Below are 27,528 nucleotides of genomic sequence, written 5' to 3'. Positions count from 1 at the left end.
GTGGCACCATGGGATCTTAACGTGGTGTTGCAGTTCCTTCAATTGGATTGGTTTGAACCTCTCCAGGAGATAGAGTTAAAGTTTCTCACTTGGAAAGTGGTCATGCTGTTGGCCTTGGCATCCGCAAGGCGGGTGTCTGAGTTAGGGGCCTTATCTCACAAGAGTCCTTACTTGATTTTTCATGAGGATAGGGCTGAGTTGAGAACTCGTCAGCAATTCTTTCCAAAGGTGGTTTCTTCTTTCCATATAAACCAACCTATTGTGGTGCCAGTGGCTACTGACACCTTCGCTGCGTCAAAGTCTTTGAAGATTTATGTTGCAAGAACAGCTCGGATACGGAAAACAGAGGCTCTGTTGGTCCTGTATGCTCCCAACAAGATTGGGTGTCCTGCTTCTAAGCAGACCATTGCGCGCTGGATCAGAGGTACGATTCAGCACGTTCATTCCACGGCAGGATTGCCGTTACCGACTTCGGTGAATGCCCGGGGTGTCTCGGCTTTACAACTTTGCCGAGCAGCTACTTGGTCAGGGGCAAACACGTTTGCTAAGTTTTACAAGTTTGACACCTTGGCCGATGAGGACTTCAAGTTTGGTCAATCGGTGCTGCAGGGTCATCCGCACTCTCCCATCTGTACTGGAGCTTTGGTATAACCCCATGGTACTGAAGTCGACCCCAGCATCCTCTAGGACGTATGAGAAAACAGGATTTTAATACCTACCGGTAAATCCTTTTCTCCTAGTCCGTAGGATTTTAATACCTACCGGTAAATCCTTTTCTCCTAGTCCGTAGAGGATGCTGGGCACCCAACCCAGTGCGTACTTTACCTGCAGCAGTTACTTTGTTATAGTTACACAAGTGCTGTGTTACAATTATTTTCAGCATGTTGCTGCAATAGTTCATGCCCGTTGGCATGTGTTATGTTGAATGCCATGTTGTGCGGCATGGTTGAAGTGTGAGCTGGTATGAATCTCACCATTAACTTTAAAGTAAATCCTTTCCTCGAAATGTCCGTCTCCCTGGGCACAGTTCCTATACTGAGGTCTGGAGGAGGGGCATAGAGGGAGGAGCCAGTTCACACTCTAGAAAAGTCTTAAAGTGCCCATGGCTCCTGCGGAACCGTCTATACCCCATGGTACTGAAGTGGACCCCAGCATCCTCTACGGACTAGGAGAAAAGGATTTACCGGTAGGTATTAAAATCCTGTTATTTCTCATACCCCTTTATCATTGATCTTCCCAAAATAATGGTATATTACTTCACGGGCGGGCTTTCCTAGAGGGTGACCCAGAGCTGATCTAGCAGTGTGCAGCTAATCTCCCTGCATTTCTGTGCATCTGCCCTGACCCTCTGATACACTGTAGACACTATTCCGATGTTCACGCAAATGGCCGATGTTTATACTTCTGCGCACGTGTCTGAGTCGCCCCCTGCGTTTGCGTCCCAATTTTATTCATACAGAATTGCATGTCAAATTTAGATGCACGGTAGCAGAAATGTAAGAGGTGTTCATTGACAGTGACTGGGAGGTAACTGGGGGGGGGGGGTGATTTAAAAGACGCACAGAGATGTTGCTTTTGGGGAGGGGGGATGGGGGTGAGAATTTTTCCTACTTGTATATTCTATATTTACATGTCTTTTTCTTTTAGTATAATGACTTTATGGGGGGGGGGAATTATTTTGCGTGGAGATGCTCTTTAATGTAATAATTGTGCATCATTTATCTGGTATCATGTTTTGCTACCCAGTGGCCAGTTAACAGCCCATATGACAAGACAGACGTGGTCTATGGAAGTGAATCTTTAAGCTGTCCCTGCGTTTTAATGTTCCCTAAATTGCCACTTCTCAAACGAAAAAGGGAAGAGAATTTGTGTCACCAGCTGTCAGACTTTTACCAAAATAATATTGTATATCTACAGCGGCATTTTTCCTGGGGAAAGGTTTTTATTATAAGAAGAGGTTGCTCTCGCCATACATAAAAATAAGAGAAAAATATGCAAGCACAGCACAGTATTTTAGTAGTTTTGTAGTGTAGAGGTGCGCTGCTTGTGATGGGAACACTACTTTCTTACCGAGAGCGGCATGGTTTTGGAGGTAATTAACCTCCTAAGCAGGGCCACAACTAGGGGGGAGGCGAAGGGGGCACTTGACCCAGGTGCCATCTTAGAGGGGGGCGCAGGGACCTTGCCGTTCCGGATAAATACAGCACCTGGCCAACCAGAGAAGGAAGCGGCGGGCTGGACCTGGGGTCAGGGTGACATCTGCCCCCAGGCCAGTACACTTTAAGCATTTGGGGTCGTGGATATCTGACTGTCAGTGGCTCACAGCCTGCAGCAGGATGCTGCCCTATCCTGAAGTCTCTGTACTGATCAGTCAGGCAGCAACACAGCATCATCCTCTCCTTCCTCCCCGGGCATCTAGGGCACCTCCTTCCCCTGCAGCCTGGGTGACCGGGATCTGCGGCCCCTCTTAAGGGAGGTGCAGTCATTGCCCCCCGCCTATCATGCTATCTCAGCCCAGCGCCATGCAGGCTTGGGTACAGGGGAAACCACCGGTGGGCCCCACTGCATGGGGGCCCACCTTCTGCTCTAAGGATCAGGTTCCAGACTGTGCACTTGAATTATACATTATACATATGTTACCTTATACTGGACTATGGTGTATTCTCTACAGTGCATTGCTGTTATTAATCTGTTATTAATCTGGTTCATTATCATGCATGCAGCAGCTGAATTTACTGAATTTAATGAAGGGTCCAAGACGTTGCACTCTCTAATGGTTAGTCAAACCAATGTGTTGGCAGGCCACACACCCTCTGCAGACACACCCCTAAACATAGGCCCCTACCACTGCATTCCCCCGGTGGGTCCTACATGCCCCAGTCCGACACTGCCGCCATGTGCCACAAGCTGCTGGCCGCCTAACTGCTCCCGAACCCCTTGTATCTGCCTGACCCAGGGCCACCTCCACCTCCTGCCCCTTCAAACTTAGTCAGTGTGCAGAAAGGAGTGACGCAATGGAACTGCACATCTTGGACGAACAGCCCCAACCACAAAAAAGCAAGTGAAAATAGTGTGTGCCATCTTGTTCTTAAAAGTGGTGATAGGTACTGTATTTTAGGGGGTAGGGAGAGTACTGACTTTACAAAAATTCAGCAATTCAGAGGGCCAGGGTGTGCAGAAGGCAAATGATTGGAGTTCTACAGGTAATCATAGGGCCTGGCTAATGGCTATAGGTGGTCTGACTTACTGACCCAGACCGAATGCCTGCACTCATCACTTGTGTACACTGAGTTCTGACCTACCCTCTATGGACTTCCTAACAGTATATGCACATAGAACAGAGGTGTGATCTATTGTGATCTGTGTGCGTGTGTAAATGTAGGCTAGGATGGGGTGTGCTCTACATATACAATGGGGGTCATTCCGAGTTGATCGCAAGCTGCCGTTGTTCGCAGTGCAGCGATTAGGTAAAAAAATGGTAATTCTGCGCATGCGTATGGGACGCAGTGCGCACGCGCGGCATACTTTCACAAAAGCCGACGTAGTTTCGCACAAGGTCTAGCGACGCTTTTCAGTCGCACTGCTGGCCGCAGAGTGATTGACAGGAAGTGGGTGTTTCTGGGTGTCAACTGACCGTTTTCAGGGAGTGTGCGGAAAAACGCAGGCGTGCCAGATAAAAACGCAGGCGTGGCGGGGGAAAAGGAGGCATGGTTGCCCGAACGCAGGGCGTGTTTGTGACGTCAAAACAGGAACTAAACAGTCTGAAGTGATCGCTAGCTAGGAGTAAGTATCGAGCTACTCTGAAACTGCACAATCTTTTTTTGTAGCCGCTCTGCGATCCTTTCGTTCGCACTTCTGCTAAGCTAAGATACACTCCCAGTGGGCGGCGGCTTAGCGTTTGCACTGCTGCTAAAAGCAGCTAGCGAGCGAACAACTCGGAATAAGGGCCATTGGGGGTAATTCCAAGTTGATCGCAGCAGGATTTTTTTTAGCAGTTGGGCAAAACCATGTGCACTGCAGGGGAGGCAGATATAACATGTGCAGAAAGAGTTAGATTTGGGTGGGTTATTTTATTTCTGTGCAGGGTAAATACTGGCTGCTTTATTTTTACACTGCAAATTAGATTGCAGATTGAACACACCACACCCAAATCTAACTCTCTCTGCACATGTTATATCTGCCTCCCCTGCAGTGCACATGGTTTTGCCCAACTGCTAAAAAAATTCCTGCTGCGATCAACTTGGAATTACCCCCATTGTTCCTGTATTTAATAAGGCATACTGATGCTGTCTGAGGCTTTGGGTACTCTTATATGACATGGCTTTAAGGCTATGCATTTGGTCGGCTGACATTAGTTTTATTGGGCCTTCTTATTCATCGCTAACATTACCCCCCATTATTATATTCCGTAAAGGCGCCAGTACTTTCCCAAATTACTGCCTTGCCCCGGGTGACAGAAATCCTAGTTTCGTCCCTGTCCTTAGTTGCAATTCGTGAGGTGGACAGACCCTAGAGAATTATAATATGAATCCCAAAAGAACACAGCATTAATTCTGCTTAAGAACTTTGTGACTTACTTTTCTGCAATTCTATATATACTGTACATTCTATATGGGTCAAATGTAAAGTGAGAGTTTCAGAAAGTGAGAGATTTGCTAAGGTTTTTCAGGTTTTTTTAAAGTGGCAATCATTTATACTGCAAAATCAGGTTGATCTTGCTGTGTAAATGATTGCCACTTTAAAAAAAAAACTGAAAAACCTTACCAAATCTCTCACTTTTTGAAACTCTCACTCTTACATTTGGCCCTATGGGGGGGAATTCAAATGTTTGAAAAGTCAGTTGGGTATCTGTTTTTTTTCTATCTAATAGACAGGTAATAACAGACAACCAACCGACTTTTCGAACATTTGAATTCCCCCCTATATGTCTATATATGTTTTGTTTTGTTTTAAATTACAAATTCTATATTCACTCTAGATCATTAAAAATAAAAATAAAAAAAGTAGAATGGAGTATTTTGATGGCAAAAAGAACAAGGGAGCAGTAATAGTCGTAGGAATAGTTGTAAGATTCTAGTCCAGAGGTTCTCAAACACGGTCCTCGGGAGCCCACACAGTGCATGTTTTGCAGGTAACCCAGCAGGTGCACAGGTGTATTAATTACTCACTGACACATTTTAAAAGGTCCACAGGTGGAGCTAATTATTTCACTTTTGATTCTGTGAGGAGACCTGCAAAACATGCACTGTGTGGGGTCCTGAGGACAGCGTTTGAGAACCTCTGCTCTAGTCCCATGACTGGAGATTTTCACTTGGGATGAAGGAGGATGCTACTGCCGCAGACTGCGTCACAGCAGTGTGCTATCCACCTGAGAGCTGGTGAGCTGTGCCTGTATTACACACACCTGCTGTAACCTGGAATTCCTGGCAGGAGCTGTACACAGCAGTACAGTGTGAGTCTGTGACCTTCACTGAGCAGCCTACAGGTAACAGCCCTACAGATGGGTGAGTACAAATAGAATGGCTTTATATAATACATTTGATACTTTATTTAATCTGTCTGACAATGACTTACATGTACATTATTATTATTATTATTATCCTTTATTTATACGGCGTCACAAGGGTTCCGCAGTGCCCAAGTACAGAGTACATATGCACATAATCTAAGCAGGAAACCAGTGATTTACAGTAGAAGACAATATAGGACAAGTACAGGGTAACTAAGCATAACTACACCCATAGACGACATAGAGATAAGTATCAGGGTGGCCGAGAACTGCAGGATTTGGGCAGTTGAGGATTATTAAAGTAAGAAAAGGATAAGCACATGAGGAAAGAGGGCCCTGCTCGTGAGAGCTTACATTCTAAAGGGGAGGGGCAGACAGACAGGAGTGACACAGATGGGGTAGACCGAGCGTGGGACAGAGGGTTAGGGTGAGATATTGTTAGTAGTAACCATTCAGCAAGTGGGTGCTAGACATAGGAGTGTACTGGACCCCAAATTTCTGTTGCCAGCCCTGGTCACAAGGCATATTCATCAATATGGGAAGCAGTCAGGATCCCGGCTGTCGGTGTCCTGGCAGTCAGAATACCGACGGCAGAATGCAGACCCTATTCTGAATGCTGACACCAGCATCCAGAGTGGGTATAACAGCCGGCATGAGAATACCAACAAGCGGGATCCCGCGCGTGGGGTGGTGGTGGGTGGGGGGGTAGGTTTAGGCGGCGGGTGGGAGGGTTGGGGTTAGGCTGGGTCCCGGGAGGGTTAGGGTTAGGCTGAGAGGAGGGGGGGGGGTGTCAGGGTTAGGCACCCACCTCGGAGGGCTAGGGTTAGGCTGCGGGGAGGGGGGGAGGGTTAGGTTTAGGCAGCGGGGACAGTGGGTTAGGTTTAGGCACCTACAGGCGGAGGTTAGGGTTAGGCCCCAAGGAGGGAGGTCAGGGTTAAGCTGCAGGAGGGGGGGGAGAGTTAGGTTTAGGCAGCGGGGACAGTGGGTTAGGTATTGGCACCTACGGGGGGAGGTTAGGGTTAGGCCCCAAGGAGGCAGGTCAGGGTTAGGCTGCGGGGAGGGTTAGGGGGAGAGCACCACTTACCCATTCCTGTTGGCTTCGTACACATCGGAATCCCGGCGTCGATATTACGAGCATCAGGATCCAGTGTGCCCACATATGTCTGTATTCTCCAATGTGTATAATAATATTGCCCAGAAAATAGTTGAGCACTTTGTTGAGAGTTTTCTCACACCTGTGCTGAGGCCATTTTTCCACGTCAGTCTTTGTCACATTCCAACATCAATATTTTTTTACCCACACGTATTATAGCATGATTTTATTTTTTTCAGAAGACATTGATCTTTTGCTTATTCTAACACATCATATATTACGTAACCAAAGTGGACATAAAGGTGTTTTTTTTTATGAAGTTTCAGTAAACTGAACCAAAAGCAAATGTGATTTTTTTTTTCCTTCTTATAAACACTACAAAGAAATTCTTGGTTCTTGTTTCGACATTAACCCACCTTTCCAAAATGCAAACAGCAATCTTCTACGTGTAGGATTTACAGAAAAAGTTCCCTTGAAAATGATTATGTATTAAAAAATAAATAAAAAAATAGTTCTGTCTCAATTTTAATTCTTACTATGGTGGTCATTCCGAGTTGTTTGCTCGCTAGCTGCTTTTAGCAGCATTGCACACGCTAGGCCGCCGCCCTCCAGGAGTGTATCAGAATAGCGAACAAAAGATTAGCAGAATTGCTACTAAATATTTTCTTGCAGTTTCTGAGTAGCTCCAGACCTACTCACAGATTGCGATCAGCTCGGTCAGTTTAGTTCCTGGTTTGACATCACAAACATGCCCTGCGTTCGGCCAGCCACTCCCCCGTTTCTCCAGCCACTCCTGCGTTTTTACCTGACACGCCTGCGTTTTTTAGCACACTCCCGTAAAACGCTTAGTTACCACCCAGAAACGCCCCTTTCCTGTCAGTCACTCACCGATCAGCAGTGCGACTGATAAGTGCCGCACGAACAACAGCAAAACTGTTAAGTGCGCATTTAGCAACAAATCGCAGCATAGCGAAAATCGGCAACGAGCGAACAACTCGCTATGACCACCTATGTGTAGGAGTAATATGGGAGAACAAGGCCTAGCATATTTTTTTTTAAATAGACAACTTACTGCATTAAATGAGGGGACTCCTGGGGGAGATCGGCCGTAGATCTCCACCAATCTGAGGATTTTTTTTTTTAATTACTGTTGGTGATCACCAGACAATAACAAGTAAAGGGTCACTTCATTTTAAAGAGGAGACTCTTCCTTCTCAAAGCAGGGTGCCCTGTTTGTGTGTCCACCCGTATCGGGGAGTAAGGGCGCAATATGCCTTTCCTTATTTACAAAATACACTTTTTCTATATGGGTGCCCCCATTTATGTAAATGTCATTTTGAGTGTGATAAGGGCCCACACTGCCCTCCAGCTACTATACAGAAAACTTCTATGTACCATACTGGAGAGTAATATTGTTTGGTGATCATCAGATGATAGCTACTGGTGGGGGACATCATTTGAAAGAGTGGACTCTCCGCTTTCAAATATGGGTGCCGAAACTGTTTCAGGCGCCATAATGGGGGGAGATAGGACAAGCAGTCCCCCCCCACACACACACACACACACACACACATATATACAGAAACCATATAACTCCTGTAGCATGGGGTAACATTGTCCCGTAATCACAAGAGAACACCAGACAGTAAGTACTAATTACCCCATCAATTAAAAGGGGGTATGCAAAAGACATTAAGTTGATGGCAACACATTCTTAATTTATTGTCCGTATGGTGTTTTAGTGGCCCCTCTGACCTTGTTTGTTTCACCCGAACCAGCGTTTTAATCTGTTTATTATGTTCGTCTGAATGATGGCACACAACCCTACCGTAGGCAAATCTTTTGGCCAACAGCTCAAATTAGGACCACAATAGCAACAGTAATAATGTAATTACTTGAGCTGCCACCACAACATGCAGTATAAGGGACAGAGCAGAGCTGCTGCACATGCCAGTGGTAGCAACTTCTACCACGTTTACAGTGTGTGTGGATCTGAGTGCTTAATCTGTGCTCTGGACATGAGAGCAGCTGCCAGGAAGAAGAGACAGGAGCCTTACCATGAGGTGGGAAAAACGTGTGTTTACCAAGTGCAGTTCCTTCAGGTTCTGTTATGGATGTGTATTTAGATATGATGGCATGCTTAACCTTTTCCTGACAACTTATGTTATCTATATTAAACATGTTTGAGCTTATACTAAAGACCATCTATATATTCAGTGTATAAAAAGACCAATGTATATGTATATGTCCAGGGCCAGTACTAGGTTCTTCTACCACTCCCCCAGACTCCTGCACTTGCTCCATTGCTCCTCAGAACGGAAAATTGTGGACAGGAGGGGTCAAAGGGGATACCCATACCGGGCCCTGATATTGTGAGGGGCCCCAAGTCTGGGCATGGTGGCTGCTGTGGCAGTTTCCGTAGCTAGCATGGATAGATGAATAGACTGTAGACAGTATTTGATAACTCTGACACACCCCCCGACCAGGCCCCCCTCCGGTAACCCCCCTTCCCCACTGGCTGTCCCAGGTCACCTGTCCGGATCCCTGTCGTGTGTGGAAATGACGTCATACTCCGTGCCCGGACGACATTCGATGCTGCGCCCTCCTCCCTGCCCTTCCCTGTTCTGTCTGGACTATGCAGTGGCGACAGTCTCTACATAAGAGGAGTGGTACTGTGGATGGTTGGTGGACAGTGACAGTGTGCAGAAAACAGGCCCAGTCAGGCAGTGTGGAGAACCTGGAGCCTGGATAGCGGCTGTGTCAGTCTGTGACAGTGTTGGCCCACCGGGGGATGCAATGATAGGGGACCATGTAGGGGTGTGGCCAGTCTCCACAGAGGTTTGGATAACCTTTAGAGAGTGCATGGTCTGGGCCCCTTGATAAGTACATATAGTAAATACTGATAGTGCATGCAATGTACCAGATTAATATCAGCAATACACTGCAGAAAATACTGTACACCATAGTCCTGTGCGGTATAAGCAGGCCCGACCCTACGCATACGCCAACTACACGGCTGCATAGAGTGCCAGACCTGTGAGGGCGCTGATGAAGTCACCGCCGTCACTCTCTCTGCTACTCACCACTCACTGCCTGCGTTCTGCCGCCACACACGCAGAGAGACTGAGCGCTGGGGCTGTGATGTAAGCCGCCAAGGCCGCTCTTCACAGCCACCACGTGTTGTTTGCCGAGCAGTGCAGGGGAACAGGCAGCTCCCATGGGCCTTTTGCATGTCAGTCACTGAACAGTGCCCTCCTCCTTGGCTCCAGATTCCAGACAGCACAGCTGCCACTAGTACCCAGGTACCACCAGCTTCCACTTATAGTATGGGAGTGGGGCAGGCAGAGTTTGTGTGTTAGACATGGGGGGAGACAGTCTGCAGTCACATTGTGTAAGCTGCAGTACGAGTGTGCACGTGTTTGTGTGTGTGTGTGTGTGTGTGTGTGTGTGTGTGTGTGTGTGTGAGTGTGTTGGGGGGGAGAGAGAGAGGGAGCAGTCTAGCAGTCACTGTGTGTGTGTGTGTGTGTGTGTGTGTGTGTGTGTGTGTGTGTATTATCTGCAGTCCAAGGGGTAGAGGAGGGGGCAGTCAGCAGTCCCTCTGGTTAGTTTGATTTTGTTGTGGGGACCTCAAGGGAGAATAGTTGCCGGCATTACCGCAGTCGGGGGATCCCGGTGCTGGTATGCTGAGCGCCGGGATCCCGACAGCTGGCCAGTTGAGTGCCATCCTGGCAGAGGCAGCTCCCCCTATACAGTGTGTGTGTGTGTGTGTGTGTGTGTGTGTGTGTGTGTGTGTGTGTGTCACTGTGCCCCTGGGACCTGTACCATATGTGTGTGTCATTGTGCCCCCTATGCAATCTATGTACTGGGTGTAAGTGGCTTCTCTGTGACATAATGTGTATAAGCGTCTGTACTGTGGTGTAACGTGTATAAGCGTCTGTACTGTGGTGTAACGTGTATAAGCGTCTGTACTGTGGTGTAATGTGTATAAGCGTCTGTACTGTGGTGTAACGTGTATAAGCGTCTGTACTGTGGTGTAACGTGTATAAGCGTCTGTACTGTGGTGTAACGTGTATAAGTGTCTGTACTGTGGTGTAACGTGTATAAGCGTCTGTACTGTGGTGTAACGTGTATAAGCGTCTGTACTGTGGTGTAACGTTTATAAGCGTCTGTACTGTGGTGTAACGTGTATAAGCGTCTGTACTGTGGTGTAACGTGTATAAGCGTCTGTACTGTGGTGTAACGTGTATAAGCGTCTGTACTGTGGTGTAATGTGTATAAGCGTCTGTACTGTGGTGTAACGTGTATAAGCGTCTGTACTGTGATGTAACGTTTATAAGCGTCTGTACTGTGGTGTAACGTGTATAAGCGTCTGTACTGTGGTGTAACGTGTATAAGCGTCTGTACTGTGGTGTAACGTGTATAAGCGTCTGTACTGTGGTGTAACGTGTATAAGCGTCTGTACTGTGGTGTAACGTGTATAAGCGTCTGTACTGTGGTGTAACGTGTATAAGCGTCTGTACTGTGGTGTAACGTGTATAAGCGTCTGTACTGTGGTGTAATGTGTATAAGCGTCTGTACTGTGGTGTAACGTGTATAAGCGTCTGTACTGTGGTGTAACGTGTATAAGCGTCTGTACTGTGGTGTAACGTGTATAAGTGTCTGTACTGTGGTGTAACGTGTATAAGCGTCTGTACTGTGGTGTAACGTGTATAAGCGTCTGTACTGTGGTGTAACGTTTATAAGCGTCTGTACTGTGGTGTAACGTGTATAAGCGTCTGTACTGTGGTGTAACGTGTATAAGCGTCTGTACTGTGGTGTAACGTGTATAAGCGTCTGTACTGTGGTGTAATGTGTATAAGCGTCTGTACTGTGGTGTAACGTGTATAAGCGTCTGTACTGTGATGTAACGTTTATAAGCGTCTGTACTGTGGTGTAACGTGTATAAGCGTCTGTACTGTGGTGTAACGTGTATAAGCGTCTGTACTGTGGTGTAACGTGTATAAGCGTCTGTACTGTGGTGTAACGTGTATAAGCGTCTGTACTGTGGTGTAACGTGTATAAGCGTCTGTACTGTGGTGTAACGTGTATAAGCGTCTGTACTGTGGTGTAACGTGTATAAGCGTCTGTACTGTGGTGTAACGTGTATAAGCGTCTGTACTGTGGTGTAACGTTTATAAGCGTCTGTACTGTGGTGTAACGTGTATAAGCGTCTGTACTGTGGTGTAATGTGTATAAGCGTCTGTACTGTGGTGTAACGTGTATAAGCGTCTGTACTGTGGTGTAACGTGTATAAGCGTCTGTACTGTGGTGTAACGTTTATAAGCGTCTGTACTGTGGTGTAACGTGTATAAGCGTCTGTACTGTGGTGTAACGTTTATAAGCGTCTGTACTGTGGTGTAATGTGTATAAGCGTCTGTACTGTGGTGTAACGTGTATAAGCGTCTGTACTGTGGTGTAACGTTTATAAGCGTCTGTACTGTGGTGTAACGTGTATAAGCGTCTGTACTGTGGTGTAACGTGTATAAGCGTATGTACTGTAGTGTAATGTGTATAAGCGTCTGTACTGTGGTGTAACGTGTATAAGCGTCTGTACTGTGGTGTAACGTTTATAAGCGTCTGTACTGTGGTGTAATGTGTATAAGCGTCTGTACTGTGGTGTAACGTGTATAAGCGTCTGTACTGTGGTGTAACGTTTATAAGCGTCTGTACTGTGGTGTAACGTGTATAAGCGTCTGTACTGTGGTGTAACGTGTATAAGCGTCTGTACTGTGGTGTAACGTGTATAAGCGTCTGTACTGTGGTGTAACGTGTATAAGCGTCTGTACTGTGGTGTAACGTGTATAAGCGTCTGTACTGTGGTGTAACGTGTATAAGCGTCTGTACTGTGGTGTAACGTGTATAAGCGTCTGTACTGTGGTGTAACGTTTATAAGCGTCTGTACTGTGGTGTAACGTGTATAAGCGTCTGTACTGTGGTGTAACGTGTATAAGCGTCTGTACTGTGGTGTAACGTGTATAAGCGTCTGTACTGTGGTGTAACGTGTATAAGCGTCTGTACTGTGGTGTAACGTGTATAAGCGTCTGTACTGTGGTGTAATGTGTATAAGCGTCTGTACTGTGGTGTAACGTGTATAAGCGGCTCTTCTGTGGTGTAACGTGAATAAGCGGCTGTACTGTGGTGTAATGTGTATAAGCGTCTGTACTGTGGTGTAACGTGTGTAAGCGGCTGTACTGTGGTGTAATGTGTATAAGCGTCTGTACTGTGGTGTAACGTGTATAAGCGTCTGTACTGTGGTGTAACGTGTATAAGCGTCTGTACTGTGGTGTAACGTGTATAAGCGTCTGTACTGTGGTGTAACGTGTATAAGCGTCTGTACTGTGGTGTAACGTGTATAAGCGTCTGTACTGTGGTGTAATGTGTATAAGCGTCTGTACTGTGGTGTCTGTACTGTGGTGTAACGTGTATAAGCGTCTGTACTGTGGTGTAACGTGTATAAGCGTCTGTACTGTGGTGTAACGTATATAAGCGTCTGTACTGTGGTGTAACGTGTATAAGCGTCTGTACTGTGGTGTAATGTGTATAAGCGTCTGTACTGTGGTGTCTGTACTGTGGTGTAACGTGTATAAGCGTCTGTACTGTGGTGTAACGTGTATAAGCGTCTGTACTGTGGTGTAACGTGTATAAGCGTCTGTACTGTGGTGTAATGTGTATAAGCGTCTGTACTGTGGTGTCTGTACTGTGGTGTAACGTGTATAAGCGTCTGTACTGTGGTGTAACGTGTATAAGCGTCTGTACTGTGGTGTAACGTGTATAAGCGTCTGTACTGTGGTGTAACGTTTATAAGTGTCTGTACTGTGGTGTAATGTGTATAAGCGTTTGTACTGTGGTGTAACGTATATAAGCGTCTGTACTGTGGTGTAACGTGTATAAGTGGTTCCTCTGTGGCATAACATGTATAAGCAGCGATACTGTGGTGTAACGTGTATAATCGTCTGTACTGTGGTGTAACGTGTATAAGCGTCTGTACTGTGGTGTAATGTGTATAAGCGTCTGTACTGTGGTGTAACGTGTATAAGCGTCTCTTCTGTGGTGTAACGTGAATAAGCGGCTGTACTGTGGTGTAATGTGTATAAGCGTCTGTACTGTGGTGTAACATGTATAAGCGTCTGTTCTGGGGTGTAACGTGTATAAGCGTCTCCTCTGTGGCATAACGTGTATAAGCAGTGACACTGTGGCATAACATGTATAAGCGGCTCTACTGTGGCGTAACGTGTATAAGCGGCTCTACTGTGGCTTAACGTGTATAAACATCTGTACTGTGGCATAACGTGTATAAGCAGCTTTACTGTGCAGTGTAATGTGAATTGATACTGTTCTGTGGCCACTCCCCTTCACCATGAAGCCACACCCCTATATATTCCACGAAGGGGCACCACAGTATATAATAAGAATTTACTTACCGATAATTCTATTTCTCGGAGTCCGTAGTGGATGCTGGGGTTCCTGAAAGGACCATGGGGAATAGCGGCTCCGCAGGAGACAGGGCACAAAAAAGTAAAGCTTTTACCAGATCAGGTGGTGTGCACTGGCTCCTCCCCCTATGACCCTCCTCCAGACTCCAGTTAGGTACTGTGCCCGGACGAGCGTACACAATAAGGGAGGCAATTTGAATCCCGGGTAAGACTCATACCAGCCACACCAATCACACCGTACAACTTGTGATCTAAACCCAGTTAACAGTATGATAACAGAAAGAGCCTCTTAAAGATGGCTCCTTAACAATATAACCCGAATTTGTTAACAATAACTATGTACAGTATTGCAGATAATCCGCACTTGGGATGGGCGCCCAGCATCCACTACGGACTCCGAGAAATAGAATTATCGGTAAGTAAATTCTTATTTTCTCTATCGTCCTAAGTGGATGCTGGGGTTCCTGAAAGGACCATGGGGATTATACCAAAGCTCCCAAACGGGCGGGAGAGTGCGGATGACTCTGCAGCACCGAATGAGAGAATTCCAAGTCCTCTTTTGCCAGGGTATCAAATTTGTAGAATTTTACAAACGTGTTTTCCCCCGACCACGTAGTTGCTCGGCAGAATTGTAATGCCGAGACCCCTCGGGCAGCCGCCCAAGATGAGCCCACCTTCCTTGTGGAATGGGCCTTAACAGATTTAGGCTGTGGCAGGCCTGCCACAGAATGAGCAAGTTGAATTGTGTTACAAATCCAACGAGCAATCGTCTGCTTAGAAGCAGGGGCACCCAACTTGTTGGGTGCATATAGTAACAACAGCGAGTCAGATTTTCTGACTTCAGCCGTCCTTGAAATGTATATTTTTAAGGCTCTGACAACGTCCAACAACTTGGAGTCCTCCAAGTCGCCAGTGGCCGCAGGCACCACAATAGGTTGGTTCAGGTGAAACGCTGATACCACCTTAGGGAGAAAATGCGGACGAGTCCTCAGTTCTGCCCTATCCGAATGGAAGATTAGATAAGGGCTTTTATAAGATAAAGCCGCCAATTCAGATACTCTCCTGGCGGAAGCCAGGGCCAGTAACATAGTCACTTTCCATGTGAGATATTTAAAATCCACCTTTTTCAATGGTTCAAACCAATGGGATTTGAGGAAATCTAAAACTACATTTAGATCCCACGGTGCCACCGGAGGCACCACAGGAGGCTGTATATGCAGTACTCCTTTAACAAAAGTCTGTACCTCAGGAACTGAGGCCAATTCTTTTTGGAAGAATATTGACAGGGCCGAAATTTGAACCTTAATAGATCTCAATTTGAGACCCATAGACAATCCTGATTGTAGGAAATGTAGGAAACGACCCAGTTGAAATTCCTCCGTCGGAACACTCCGATCCTCGCACCACGCGACATATTTTCGCCAAATGCGGTGATAATGTTTCGCGGTGACTTCCTTCCTTGCCTTAATCAAGGTAGGAATGACTTCTTCTGGAATGCCTTTCCCTTTTAGGATCTGGCGTTCAACCGCCATGCCGTCAAACGCAGCCGCGGTAAGTCTTGAAAGAGACAGGGACCCTGTTGTAGCAGGTCCCTTCTCAGAAGTAGAGGGCACGGGTCGTCCGTGACCAACTCTTGAAGTTCCGGGTACCAAGTCCTTCTTGGCCAATCCGGAGCCACTAGTATTGTTCTTACTCCTCCTCACCGTATAATCTTCAATACCTTTGGTATGAGAGGCAGAGGAGGAAACACATATACTGATTTGTACACCCAAGGTGTTACCAGTGCGTCCACAGCTATTGCCTGTGGATCTCTTGACCTGGCGCAATACTTGTCCAGTTTCTTGTTGAGGCGAGACGCCATCATGTCTACCATTGGTCTTTCCCAACAGTTTATTAGCATGTGGAAGACTTCTGGATGAAGACCCCCCTCTCCCGGGTGAATATCGTGTCTGCTGAGGAAGTCTGCTTCCCAGTTGTCCACGCCCGGGAAGAACACTGCTGACAGTGCTATTACGTGATTCTCCGCCCAGCGAAGAATCTTGGCAGCTTCTGCCATTGCACTCCTGCTTCTTGTGCCGCCCTGTCTGTTTACATGGGCGACCGCCGTGATGTTGTCCGACTGAATCAACACCGGTTTTCCTTGCAGGAGTGGTTCCGCCTGGCTTAGAGCATTTTAGATTGCTCTTAGTACCAGAATGTTTATGTGAAGAGACTTTTCCAGGTTCGTCCATACCCCCTGGAAGTTTCTTCCTTGTGTGACTGCTCCCCAACCTCTCAGGCTGGCGTCCGTGGTCACCAGGATCAAATCCTGTATGCCGAATCTGCGGCCCTCCAATAGATGAGCCTTTTGGAACCACCACAGAAGATATACCCTTGTCCTTGGCGACAGGGTTATTCGCAGGTGCATCCGAGGATGCGACCCTGACCATTTGTCCAACAGATCCCTTTGGAAAATTCTTGCATGGAATCTGCCGAATGGAATTGCTTCGTAAAAAGCCACCATTTTTCCCAGGACTCTTGTGCATTGATGTACAGACACCTTTCCTGGTTTTAGGAGGTTCCTGACAGGTCGGATAACTCCTTGGCTTTTTCCTCGGGAAGAAAAACCTTTTTCTGAACCGTGTCCAGAATCATCCCTAGGAACAGCAGACGTATCGTCGGAAAACAGCTGCGATTCTTGGAATATTTAGAATCCAGTCGTGCCGTCGAAGAACTACTTTAGATAGTGCTCTTCCGACCTCCAACTGTTCTCTGGAACTTGCCCTTTTTAGGTCGTGCAAGTAAGGGATAATTTAGATGCCTTTTTTCTTTGAAGAAACATCTTTTCGGCCATTACCTTGGTAAAAAGGCCCGGGGTGCCGTGGATAATTCAAACGGCATCGTCTGAAACTGATATTGACAGTTCTGTACCACGAACCAGAGGTACCCTTGATGAGAAGGACAAAATTTGGACATGGAGGTAATCCTTGATGTCCAGGGACATTCCGGTTCGCTATCACTGCTCTGAGTGACTTTATCTCGATTTGAACCTTTTATGTAAGTGTTCAAAACATTTTAGATTTAGACTATGTGTCACCAAGCCGTCTGGCTTCAGTACCACAATATAGTGTGGAAAAATAATACCCTTTTCCTTGTCGTAGGAGGGGTACTTTGATTATCACCTGCTGGATATACAGCTTGTGAATTGTTTCCAATGCTGCCTCCCTGTCGGAGGGAGCCGTTGGTAAAGCAGACTTCAGGAACCTGCGAGGAGAAGATGTCTCGACTCTCCAATCTTTACCCCTGGGATAATACTCGTACGATCTAGGGGTCAACTTGCGAGTGATCCCACTGCGCCCTGAGACTCTTGAGACTACCCCCCCACCTTGAGTCCGCTTGCACGGCCCCAGCGTCATGCTGAGGACTTGGCAGACGCGGTGGAGGGCTTCTTTTCCTGGGAAAGGGCTGCCTGCTGCAGTCTACTTCCCTTACCTCTATGTCTGGGCAGATATGACTGGCCTTTTGCCTGCATGCCCTCATGGGAAAGGAAAGATTGAGGCTGAAAAGACGGTGTCTTTTTTAGCTGAGATGTAACTTGGGGTAAAAAAAAGGTTGGATTTCCCAGCTGTTGCTGTGGTCCCCAGGTCCGATGGACCGACCCCCAAATAACTCCTTCCCTTTATACAGCAATACTTCCATCTGCCGTATGGGATCTGTATCACCTGACCACTGTCGTGTCCCTGACATCTTCTGGGAGATATGGACAACGCACTTATCTTGATGCCAGAGAGCAAATATCCCTCTGTGCATCTCACATACATATATATAGAATGCATCCTATTAAATGCTCTACATGAATAAAATATTTTCAGTCAGGGAATCCGACCAAGCCAACCCAGCACTGCATCTCCAGGCTGATGGCGATCGCTGGTCGCAGTATAACCACCGTATGTGTGTATATACTTTTTAGGATATTTTTCCAGCTTCCTATCAGCTGGCTCCTTGAGGGCGGCCGTATCTGGAGACGGTAACGCCACTTGATAAGCGTGTGAGCGCCTTATCACCCTAAGGGGTGTTTCCCAACGTACCCTAATTTCTGGCGGGAAAGGGTATAACGCCAATATTTGCTATCGGGGTAACCCTACGCATCATCACACACTTCATTTTATTTTATCTGATTCAGGAAAAACTACAGGTAGTTTTTTCACTCCCACATAATACCCTTTCTTGTGGTACTTGTAGTATCAGAAACACGTAACACCTCCTTCATTGCCCTTAACGTGTGGCCCTAATGAGAAATACGTTTGTTTATTCACCGTCGACACTGTATTCAGTGTCCGTGTCTGTGTCTGTGTCGACCGACTGAGGTAAATGGGCGTTTTTAAAACCCCTGACGGTGTTTCTGAGACGCCTGGACCGGTCCTAATAGATTGTCGGCCGTCTCATGTCGTCAACCGACCTTGCAGCGTGTTGACATTCTCACGTAATTCTCTAAATAAGCCATCCATTCCGGTGTCGACTCCCTAGAGAGTGACATCACCATTACAGGCAATTTCTCCGCCTCCTCACCAACATCGTCCTCATACATGTCGACACACACGTACCGACACACAGCACACACACCGGGAATGCTCTGACAGAGGACAGGACCCACTAGCCCTTTGGGGAGACAGAGGGAGAGTCTGCCAGCACACACCAAAAACGCTATAATTATATAGGGACAACCTTATATAAGTGTTTCTCCCTTATAGCATCTTTTATATATATACAATATCGCCAAAATCAGTGCCCCCCCTCTCTGTTTTAACCCTGTTTCTGTAGTGCAGTGCAGGGGAGAGCCTGGGAGCCTTCTCTCCAGCTTTTCTGTGAGAGAAAATGGCGCTGTGTGCTGAGGAGATAGGCCCCGCCCCTTTTTCGGCGGGCTCGTCTCCCGCTATTTTTGAAGTTAGGCAGGGGTTAAATATCTCCATATAGCCTCTGTGGGCTATATGTGAGGTATTTTTTGCCTCTAATAAGGTTTTTATTTGCCTCTCAGAGCGCCCCCCCCAGCGCTCTGCACCCTCAGTGACTGTTGTGTGAAGTGTGCTGAGAGGAAAATGGCGCACAGCTGCAGTGCTGTGCGCTACCTTTATGAAGACTCAGGAGTCTTCAGCCGCCGATTTTGGACCTCTTCTCTCTTCAGCGTCTGCAAGGGGGCCGGCGGCGCGGCTCCGGTGACCATCCAGGCTGTACCTGTGATCGTCCCTCTGGAGCTAGTGTCCAGTAGCCAAGCAGCAAATCCACTCTGCACGCAGGTGAGTTCACTACTTCTCCCCTAAGTCCCTCGTTGCAGTGATCCTGTTGCCAGCAGGACTCACTGTAAAGTAAAAAACCTAAGCTAAACTTTCTCTAAGCAGCTCTTTAGGAGAGCCACCTAGATTGCACCCTTCTCGTTCGGGCACAAAATCTAACTGGAGTCTGGAGGAGGGTCATAGGGGGAGGAGCCAGTGCACACCACCTGATCTGGTAAAAGCTTTACTTTTTTGTGCCCTGTCTCCTGCGGAGCCGCTATTCCCCATGGTCCTTTCAGGAACCCCAGCATCCACTTAGGACGATAGAGAAATTCGCATTCCAAAAAAATTAGCCTCAGACCGGCCCTGGGTATAAGGTAACATATGTACACTATAATGTACAATTCAAGTGCACAGCCTGGAACCGGAGATATCATTTTACCCCAAGATTTCTGTTGCCGGCCCTGATGATTGGTTGGTACTTTGGTGGAGATGTATCAAGCCTTGGAGAGAGATAACGTGCAGAGAGATAAATACCACCGCCGTTTTTCAAACACAGCCTATAAAATGGCCGTTAGGAGCTGATTGGTTAGTACTTTATCTCTCTCTACTTTATCTCTCTCCAATGTTTGCTACATTTCCCCCTTTATCTCTCTCCAAGGTTTGATATCTCTCCCCCTTAATATAATTGAATGTAATTGGATCATCTGCATCACTTTAAAAGTTCAGGCAGTCAGTAAGAAGTAGTCACAGCCCCATAGATGCATGAACTGTGTGACTGGACTGTGACATAAAAATGAAGAAGAGGAATAAGGAGAGGAACGTATCATTATCGGTGCGGTCACATGTGATCCTTCGGCCAGATATAGACAGAGGGCAGCATGGGTCCGATAAAACAATGCATTATGTAAGTTTTACCGACATAAGGGGACATTTACTAAGCAGTGATAAGATAGGAGAAGTGCGCCAGTGGAGAAGTGGCCCCATCGACCAATCAGCAGCTCTGTATAATTTTATAGCATGCAAATTATAGATGTTACTTCAGTGCTGATTGGTTGCCATGGGCACTTCTCCACTGGCTCACTTCTCCGCTCTTATCACTGCTTTGTAAATGTCCCCCTTAATAATTTAACATATAAAATAGACTTTCAACAACTAATAAACATTTTGAATGCATCCTGCCACTCACCGCATGCGTATCGGCGTTTATCAACGCTGTATGCATGAATATTTCAGCAAAGGACAGCTCTCCCGATAACCGCTGTATTTTGCGGGGCGAGGACTTACGGGTTTTAGACCGTTCGTCATGGGTTGTATGACGCATGCACCGCAGTCGGTGCTGGGAGTGATCCAATTACAAACAGAAGCCCATAGGCCTCTACTGGGTAACACATTACCCACTGGGTCTAAGCTCCGTATTCCGTATTGCATTCCGGAGCCTGGTGCATTTGCGTTAAGCGGCCAAATCTCAAAAGGCATTTTCGGAGGTTTGACAGCAAAATATATTTTGATGCATCCCACCCCCTCTCTGAATTCTCTGGTGTATACTAGAGATGTGTAGTCCTGAAGAGATCCGATCTGGATCGAGTCCCGGCTCGAATTCGGATTTTAAATATTAATTTGGGGTTTTGGATTGCAAAAAACATAACATGATTTCAGCTGTTTTTATCTATTTCAAGAAATCCAAAACCCCAAATTCGGATTTTAAATCCGAATTCCAAACCAAAACACTTGAGGGTGGTTTTGCAAAACTAAAACACGAGGATAAACCAAAACCAAAACACGACACTCCGAGCACATATCTCCAGTATATACTATGTATATTGGTGGTCATTCCGAGTTGACCGCCAGCTGTTTTCGTTCGCAGTGAAGTGTTTAGTCAAAAAAGCGTCACTTCTGCGCATGTGCGATGTACTTTCACAACAGCCGAAGTAGTTTCACACAAGGTCTAGTACAGAATTGTACCCTCTCATCCAGATGCGAGACTACTCTCTGCAATGCCCGTAGTAACAGAGAATCTGCGCTGTGAACTGGACAGCAGAAGTACTCTTGTGGCTCATCCTCTATTACACTCTCTCATTTGTGTCATAGTGCTGCCATATTTCAGCGGCAACGCCCAATCTCATCCGATCTTGGAAGCTAAGCGTTGATAAGCCTGATTAGTACCCAGTTGGGTGACCACTTGGGAATATCAGGTGCAGTAAAGATTTAACCTCTGACCACAAACAGCAGAAGTGTTATAGGCCCTACACACTGGCCGATTTTTTGAAAGATATGAACGATCTCGTTCATAAATGAACGAGAACTCGTTCATATCTTTCAGTGTGGAGGCTCCAGCGATGAACGATGCGCGGTCCCGCGCTCGTTCATCGCTAGTCCCCCGTCGGCTGTGCATGCAGGCCAATATGGACGATCTCGTCCATATTTGCCTGCACTTCAATGGAGCCGCGTGACGGGGGGAGTGAAGAAACTTCACTCCCCCCGTCACTGCCCCCCCCCCCGCCGCCGGGTCGCTCGTCGGCCATATCCGCCGTCGGGCAGCTCGGCGGCGGGTCGGCCAGTGTGTAGGGCCCCTAAGAGCAACTTCTGAATCTTAAAGTCTGTACCTAACTCTTGGCTACTCTCCCAATTACCCTAAGATCGTTACTTTAATTTTTGGCAATCTTGTTGTTGTTTTCTTATGAATTTTGTTTGGAATCAAATCCTTTAAAACGTCTTTTTATCTTAGGATCTTCTTTGTAGCAAACTTAGCCCCTACCAGAGGATTGCCAGCAGTTAATTGTCATTTCAATTGTGACTTATGTTATAATTATACTTACTTGTGCCCTCTATCTTGATCAATTAGGCAAATGGACTTCTAGCAATTAACTATCACTACAATTGTGATTTATATTTCAATTATATTTATTTATGCCCTTTATCTTGATCAATTAGGCATATAAATGTTTTCCATATATTTTCACCATAGGTGCTCCTAATTGTTATCAGGTTTATCCTGATTATTGTTAATCAATAATTTTGAATCAGATTCTTTTTCCCTGTGTGGATATTTATCCACAAATTTATTTATTTATATACTTTATGTATTTGAACACATTTTTCTGTGGAGATTGTTACTAACATATGTATATGAGGGCCGATGGATGGACGTCTATGCTATGTACACTAACCACGGAAAGGAAATAGTAATTGTCTTACCTCAGGCATCAGTGTGAGAACATGTCCACAGAACGCCAGAGGTCCATAGAGTAGCGGCAGGCGGCTGAGTTACATGTGTTTGCTGCTCATTAGGAAGTTCTGTTTTCCTCCTGACCTGTCAGTTAGACTAAGCCGCGGTTTGATGTTTCCTGCAGCCCTTGTATGATAAATCTGGTTGCTGGTGACGAGGACCGATGCCTAAAATAGACCTCGGAGTGTCGCTTGTTTTCTGAGTTCCCACTTTAACAATTGCAGAACTTATTTTTCTGACCCTCCTGAGGGTGCAGCGTGCACATTGAGCAGAAGAGGAAACATCTCCAGATGATCGTCAGACCACCAAGGTGTCAGCCAGACAAACAGAATCTTATTTTTCACTGAGAACAGAGAAATGTCTGAAGGTTTCAGATCTAGAATTTTATTTTTAAACTTCCACCTTGCTCCATCCCACCCACCCACTCACATTGGTTTGTGAATTCATATCTCCTAATTAGTAATGGAATTGTTTACACAGATTGCTAATCACCTTCCTGGTGTATTTTGGATGAGAACCATTTAGGAGCCTATTTATCAATTATTATTTGTGGGATACTGCAAATAATAGGCATCCCCCGAATGTATGTAGCCGCAAAAGCAGCCCCCATAAGTTTGTATGGGGGCTGCATTTAGCCGACTTTACCAAACTCAGGAGGATGGAGTTAGCCCATTGTAGACCGTTGGGCTACATTTTGCAAAAACTACTGCAGAGGGATCTGTAGGATTCCTCCCCGGCATTTGCCAATAGTTCATGAGTGGTCAGCAGTACAAAGAAATAGTGGAGGGATCATAAATGCGATTCCTTCACGACAGGCACGGCACCTTGACTGTCGGCAATATTGACACAATGAACACGTTGACAGCTCACTATTGCCGCCCATGTCCCGCCCCCAAATGGCGCTGCGGCTTTGTTGCACTGCGAGAGATATCACAGGAGGTGATATATGCTCATGTGCTGTTCTCTCACCATCAAACCATCGGAATTGCATACAACACCGAATCAGGCCCTATGAATGGAATTTGGTAAAATGTAAATTAACCACTTAAGTGACACTTTTTTTTTCTCAAAAAAATGCTCAGAAATTATCGGTTTTATTATGATTGAATTAGGTTGAGAACATATATTTAAAATGTATCCAAAAGATTGTTATTAAAAAAAAAGAAAAAGAAAAAAAATGAACATTTGTAAAAAAAAATAAGAATTTACTTACCGATAATTCTATTTCTCATAGTCCGTAGTGGATGCTGGGGACTCCGTAAGGACCATGGGGAATAGCGGCTCCGCAGGAGACTGGGCACAAAAGTAAAAGCTTTAGGACTACCTGGTGTGCACTGGCTCCTCCCCCTATGACCCTCCTCCAAGCCTCAGTTAGGATACTGTGCCCGGACGAGCGTACACAATAAGGAAGGATATTGAATCCCGGGTAAGACTCATACCAGCCACACCAATCACACCGTATAACCTGTGATCTGAACCCAGTTAACAGCATGATAACAGAGGAGCCTCTGAAAAGATGGCTCACAACAATAATAACCCGATTTTTGTAACAATAACTATGTACAAGTATTGCAGACAATCCGCACTTGGGATGGGCGCCCAGCATCCACTACGGACTATGGGGGTAATTCCAAGTTGATCGCAGCAGGAATTCTGTTAGCAATTGGGCAAAACCATGTGCACTGCAGGGGAGGCAGATATAACATGTGCAGAGAGAGTTAGATTTGGGTGGGGTGTGTTCAATCTGCAATCTAATTTGCAGTGTAAAAATAAAGCAGCCAGTATTTACCCTGCACAGAAATAAAATAACCCACCCAAATCTAACTCTCTCTGCAAATGTTATATCTGCCACACCTGCAGTGCACATGGTTTTGCCCAACTGCTAAAAAATTTCCTGCTGCGATCAACTTGGAATTACCCCCTATGAGAAATAGAATTATCGGTAAGTAAATTCTTATTTTCTCTAACGTCCTAAGTGGATGCTGGGGACTCCGTAAGGACCATGGGGATTATACCAAAGCTCCCAAACGGGCGGGAGAGTGCGGATGACTCTGCAGCACCGAATGAGAGAACTCCAGGTCCTCCTCAGCCAGGGTATCAAATTTGTAGAATTTAGCAAACGTGTTTGCCCCTGACCAAGTAGCTGCTCGGCAAAGTTGTAAAGCCGAGACCCCTCGGGCAGCCGCCCAAGATGAGCCCACCTTCCTTGTGGAATGGGCATTTACAGATTTTGGCTGTGGCAGGCCTGCCACAGAATGTGCAAGCTGAATTGTACTACAAATCCAGCGAGCAATAGTCTGCTTAGAAGCAGGAGCACCCAGCTTGTTGGGTGCATACAGGATAAATAGCGAGTCAGATTTTCTGACTCCAGCCGTCCTGGAAACATATATTTTCAGGGCCCTGACTACGTCCAGCAACTTGGAGTCCTCCAAGTCCCTAGTAGCCGCAGGCACCACAATAGGCTGGTTCAAGTGAAATGCTGAAACAACCTTAGGGAGAAATTGAGGACGAGTCCTCAATTCTGCCCTGTCCGTATGAAAAATTAGGTAAGGGCTTTTATAGGATAAAGCCGCCAATTCTGAGACACGCCTGGCTGAAGCCAGGGCTAACAGCATTACCACCTTCCATGTGAGATATTTTAAGTCCACAGTGGAAAGTGGTTCAAACCAATGTGATTTTAGGAATCCCAAAACTACATTTAGATCCCAAGGTGCCACTGGAGGCACAAAAGGAGGTTGTATATGCAGTACCCCCTTGACAAACGTCTGTACTTCAGGAACTGAAGCCAGTTCTTTTTGGAAGAAAATCGACAGGGCCGAAATCTGAACCTTAATGGACCCTAATTTTAGGCCCATAGACAGTCCTGTTTGTAGGAAATGCAGGAAACGACCCAGTTGAAATTCCTCTGTAGGGACCTTCCTGGCCTCGCACCACGCAACATATTTACGCCAAATACGGTGATAATGTTGTACGGTTACATCCTTCCTGGCTTTGATCAGGGTAGGGATGACTTCATCCGGAATGCCTTTTTCCTTCAGGATCCGGCGTTCAACCGCCATGCCGTCAAACGCAGCCGCGGTAAGTCTTGGAAGAGACAGGGTCCCTGCTGGAGCAGGTCCTTTCTTAGAGGTAGAGCCCACGGGTCCTCTGTGAGCATCTCTTGAAGTTCCGGGTACCAAGTCCTTCTTGGCCAATCCGGAGCCACGAGTATAGTCCTTACTCCTCTCCTTCTTATGATCCTCAGTACCTTGGGTATGAGAGGCAGAGGAGGGAACACATACACTGACTGGTACACCCATGGTGTTACCAGAGCGTCCACAGCTATTGCCTGAGGGTCCCTTGACCTGGCGCAATATCTGTCTAGTTTTTTGTTGAGGCGGGACGCCATCATGTCCACCTTTGGTTTTTCCCAACGGTTCACAATCATGTGGAAGACTTCTGGGTGAAGTCCCCACTCCCCCGGGTGGAGGTCGTGTCTGCTAAGGAAGTCTGCTTCCCAGTTGTTCACACCCGGAATGAACACTGCTGACAGTGCTATCACATGATTTTCTGCCCAGCGAAGAATCCTTGCAACTTCTGTCATTGCCCTCCTGCTTCTTGTGCCGCCCTGTCTGTTTACGTGGGCGACTGCCGTGATGTTGTCCGACTGGATCAGCACCGGCTGACCTTGAAGCAGAGGTCTTGCTAGGCTCAGAGCATTGTAGATGGCTCTTAGCTCCAGGATATTTATGTGAAGTGATGTCTCCAGGCTTGACCACAAGCCCTGGACATTTCTTCCCTGTGTGATTGCTCCCCAGCCTCTCAGGCTGGCATCCGTGGTCACCAGGACCCAGTCCTGAATGCCGAATCTGCGGCCCTCTAGAAGATGAGCACTCTGCAACCACCACAGGAGAGACACCCTTGTCCTTGGAGACAGGGTTATCCGCTGATGCATCTGAAGATGCGATCCGGACCATTTGTCCAGCAGATCCCACTGAAAAGTTCTTGCGTGGAATCTGCCGAATGGAATCGCTTCGTAAGAAGCCACCATTTTTCCCAGGACCCTTGTGCATTGATGCACTGACACTTGGCCTGGTTTTAGGAGGTTCCTGACTAGCTCGGATAACTCCCTGGCTTTCTCCTCCGGGAGAAACACCTTTTTCTGGACTGTGTCCAGAATCATCCCTAGGAACAGCAGACGTGTCGTCGGAATCAGCTGCGATTTTGGAATATTTAGAATCCACCCGTGCTGTCGTAGCACTACTTGAGATAGTGTTACTCCGACCTCTAACTGTTCCCTGGACCTTGCCCTTATCAGGAGATCGTCCAAGTAAGGGATAATTAAGACGCCTTTTCTTCGAAGAAGAATCATCATTTCGGCCATTACTTTGGTAAAGACCCGGGGTGCCGTGGACAATCCAAACGGCAGCGTCTGAAACTGATAGTGACAGTTCTGTACCACAAACCTGAGGTACCCTTGGTGAGAAGGGCAAATTGGGACATGGAGGTAAGCATCCTTGATGTCCAGAGACACCATATAGTCCCCTTCTTCCAGGTTCGCTATCACTGCTCTGAGTGACTCCATCTTGAATTTGAACCTTTGTATGTAAGTGTTCAAGGATTTCAGATTTAAAATAGGTCTCACCGAGCCGTCCGGCTTCGGTACCACAAACAGCGTGGAATAATACCCCTTTCCCTGTTGTAGGAGGGGTACCTTGATTATCACCTGCTGGGAATACAGCTTGTGAATGGCTTCCAATACCGCCTCCCTGTCGGAGGGAGACGTTGGTAAAGCAGACTTCAGGAACCGGCGAGGGGGAGACGTCTCGAATTCCAATTTGTACCCCTGAGATACTACCTGCAGGATCCAGGGGTCCACTTGCGAGTGAGCCCACTGCGCGCTGAAATTCTTGAGACGACCCCCCACCGTACCTGAGTCCGCTTGTAAGGCCCCAGCGTCATGCTGAGGACTTGGCAGAAGCGGGGGAGGGCTTCTG

At 46.8% G+C, this 27,528-nt stretch overlaps 1 protein-coding gene and 1 pseudogene across 3 annotated transcripts in view; one reads left to right on the top strand and one right to left on the bottom strand.

Moving 5' to 3' along the window:
* BLK (BLK proto-oncogene, Src family tyrosine kinase) overlaps nucleotides 1-27,528 on the bottom strand; it is a 111,928-nt gene that overhangs the window by 69,805 nt on the left and 14,595 nt on the right. The window contains exon 1 of one of the 3 annotated variants that reach the window (XM_063915098.1): nucleotides 22,522-22,738. The exons of the other annotated variants lie outside the window; for them this stretch is intronic. The gene's annotated coding sequence lies outside the window, so the exon portion shown is untranslated. Of the gene's footprint in view, nucleotides 1-22,521; nucleotides 22,739-27,528 lie in introns of those variants that run through there. 3 annotated transcript variants of the gene reach the window in all.
* LOC134912109 (5S ribosomal RNA) lies at nucleotides 21,412-21,530 on the top strand (annotated as a pseudogene).

The sequence above is a fragment of the Pseudophryne corroboree genome, chromosome 4, assembly GCF_028390025.1.
Source record: "Pseudophryne corroboree isolate aPseCor3 chromosome 4, aPseCor3.hap2, whole genome shotgun sequence".
In the NCBI taxonomy this organism is placed as follows: Eukaryota; Metazoa; Chordata; class Amphibia; order Anura; family Myobatrachidae; genus Pseudophryne; species Pseudophryne corroboree.
Note: the sequence above shows the minus strand (reverse complement) of the source record. Positions and strands in the feature narration are given on the sequence as shown.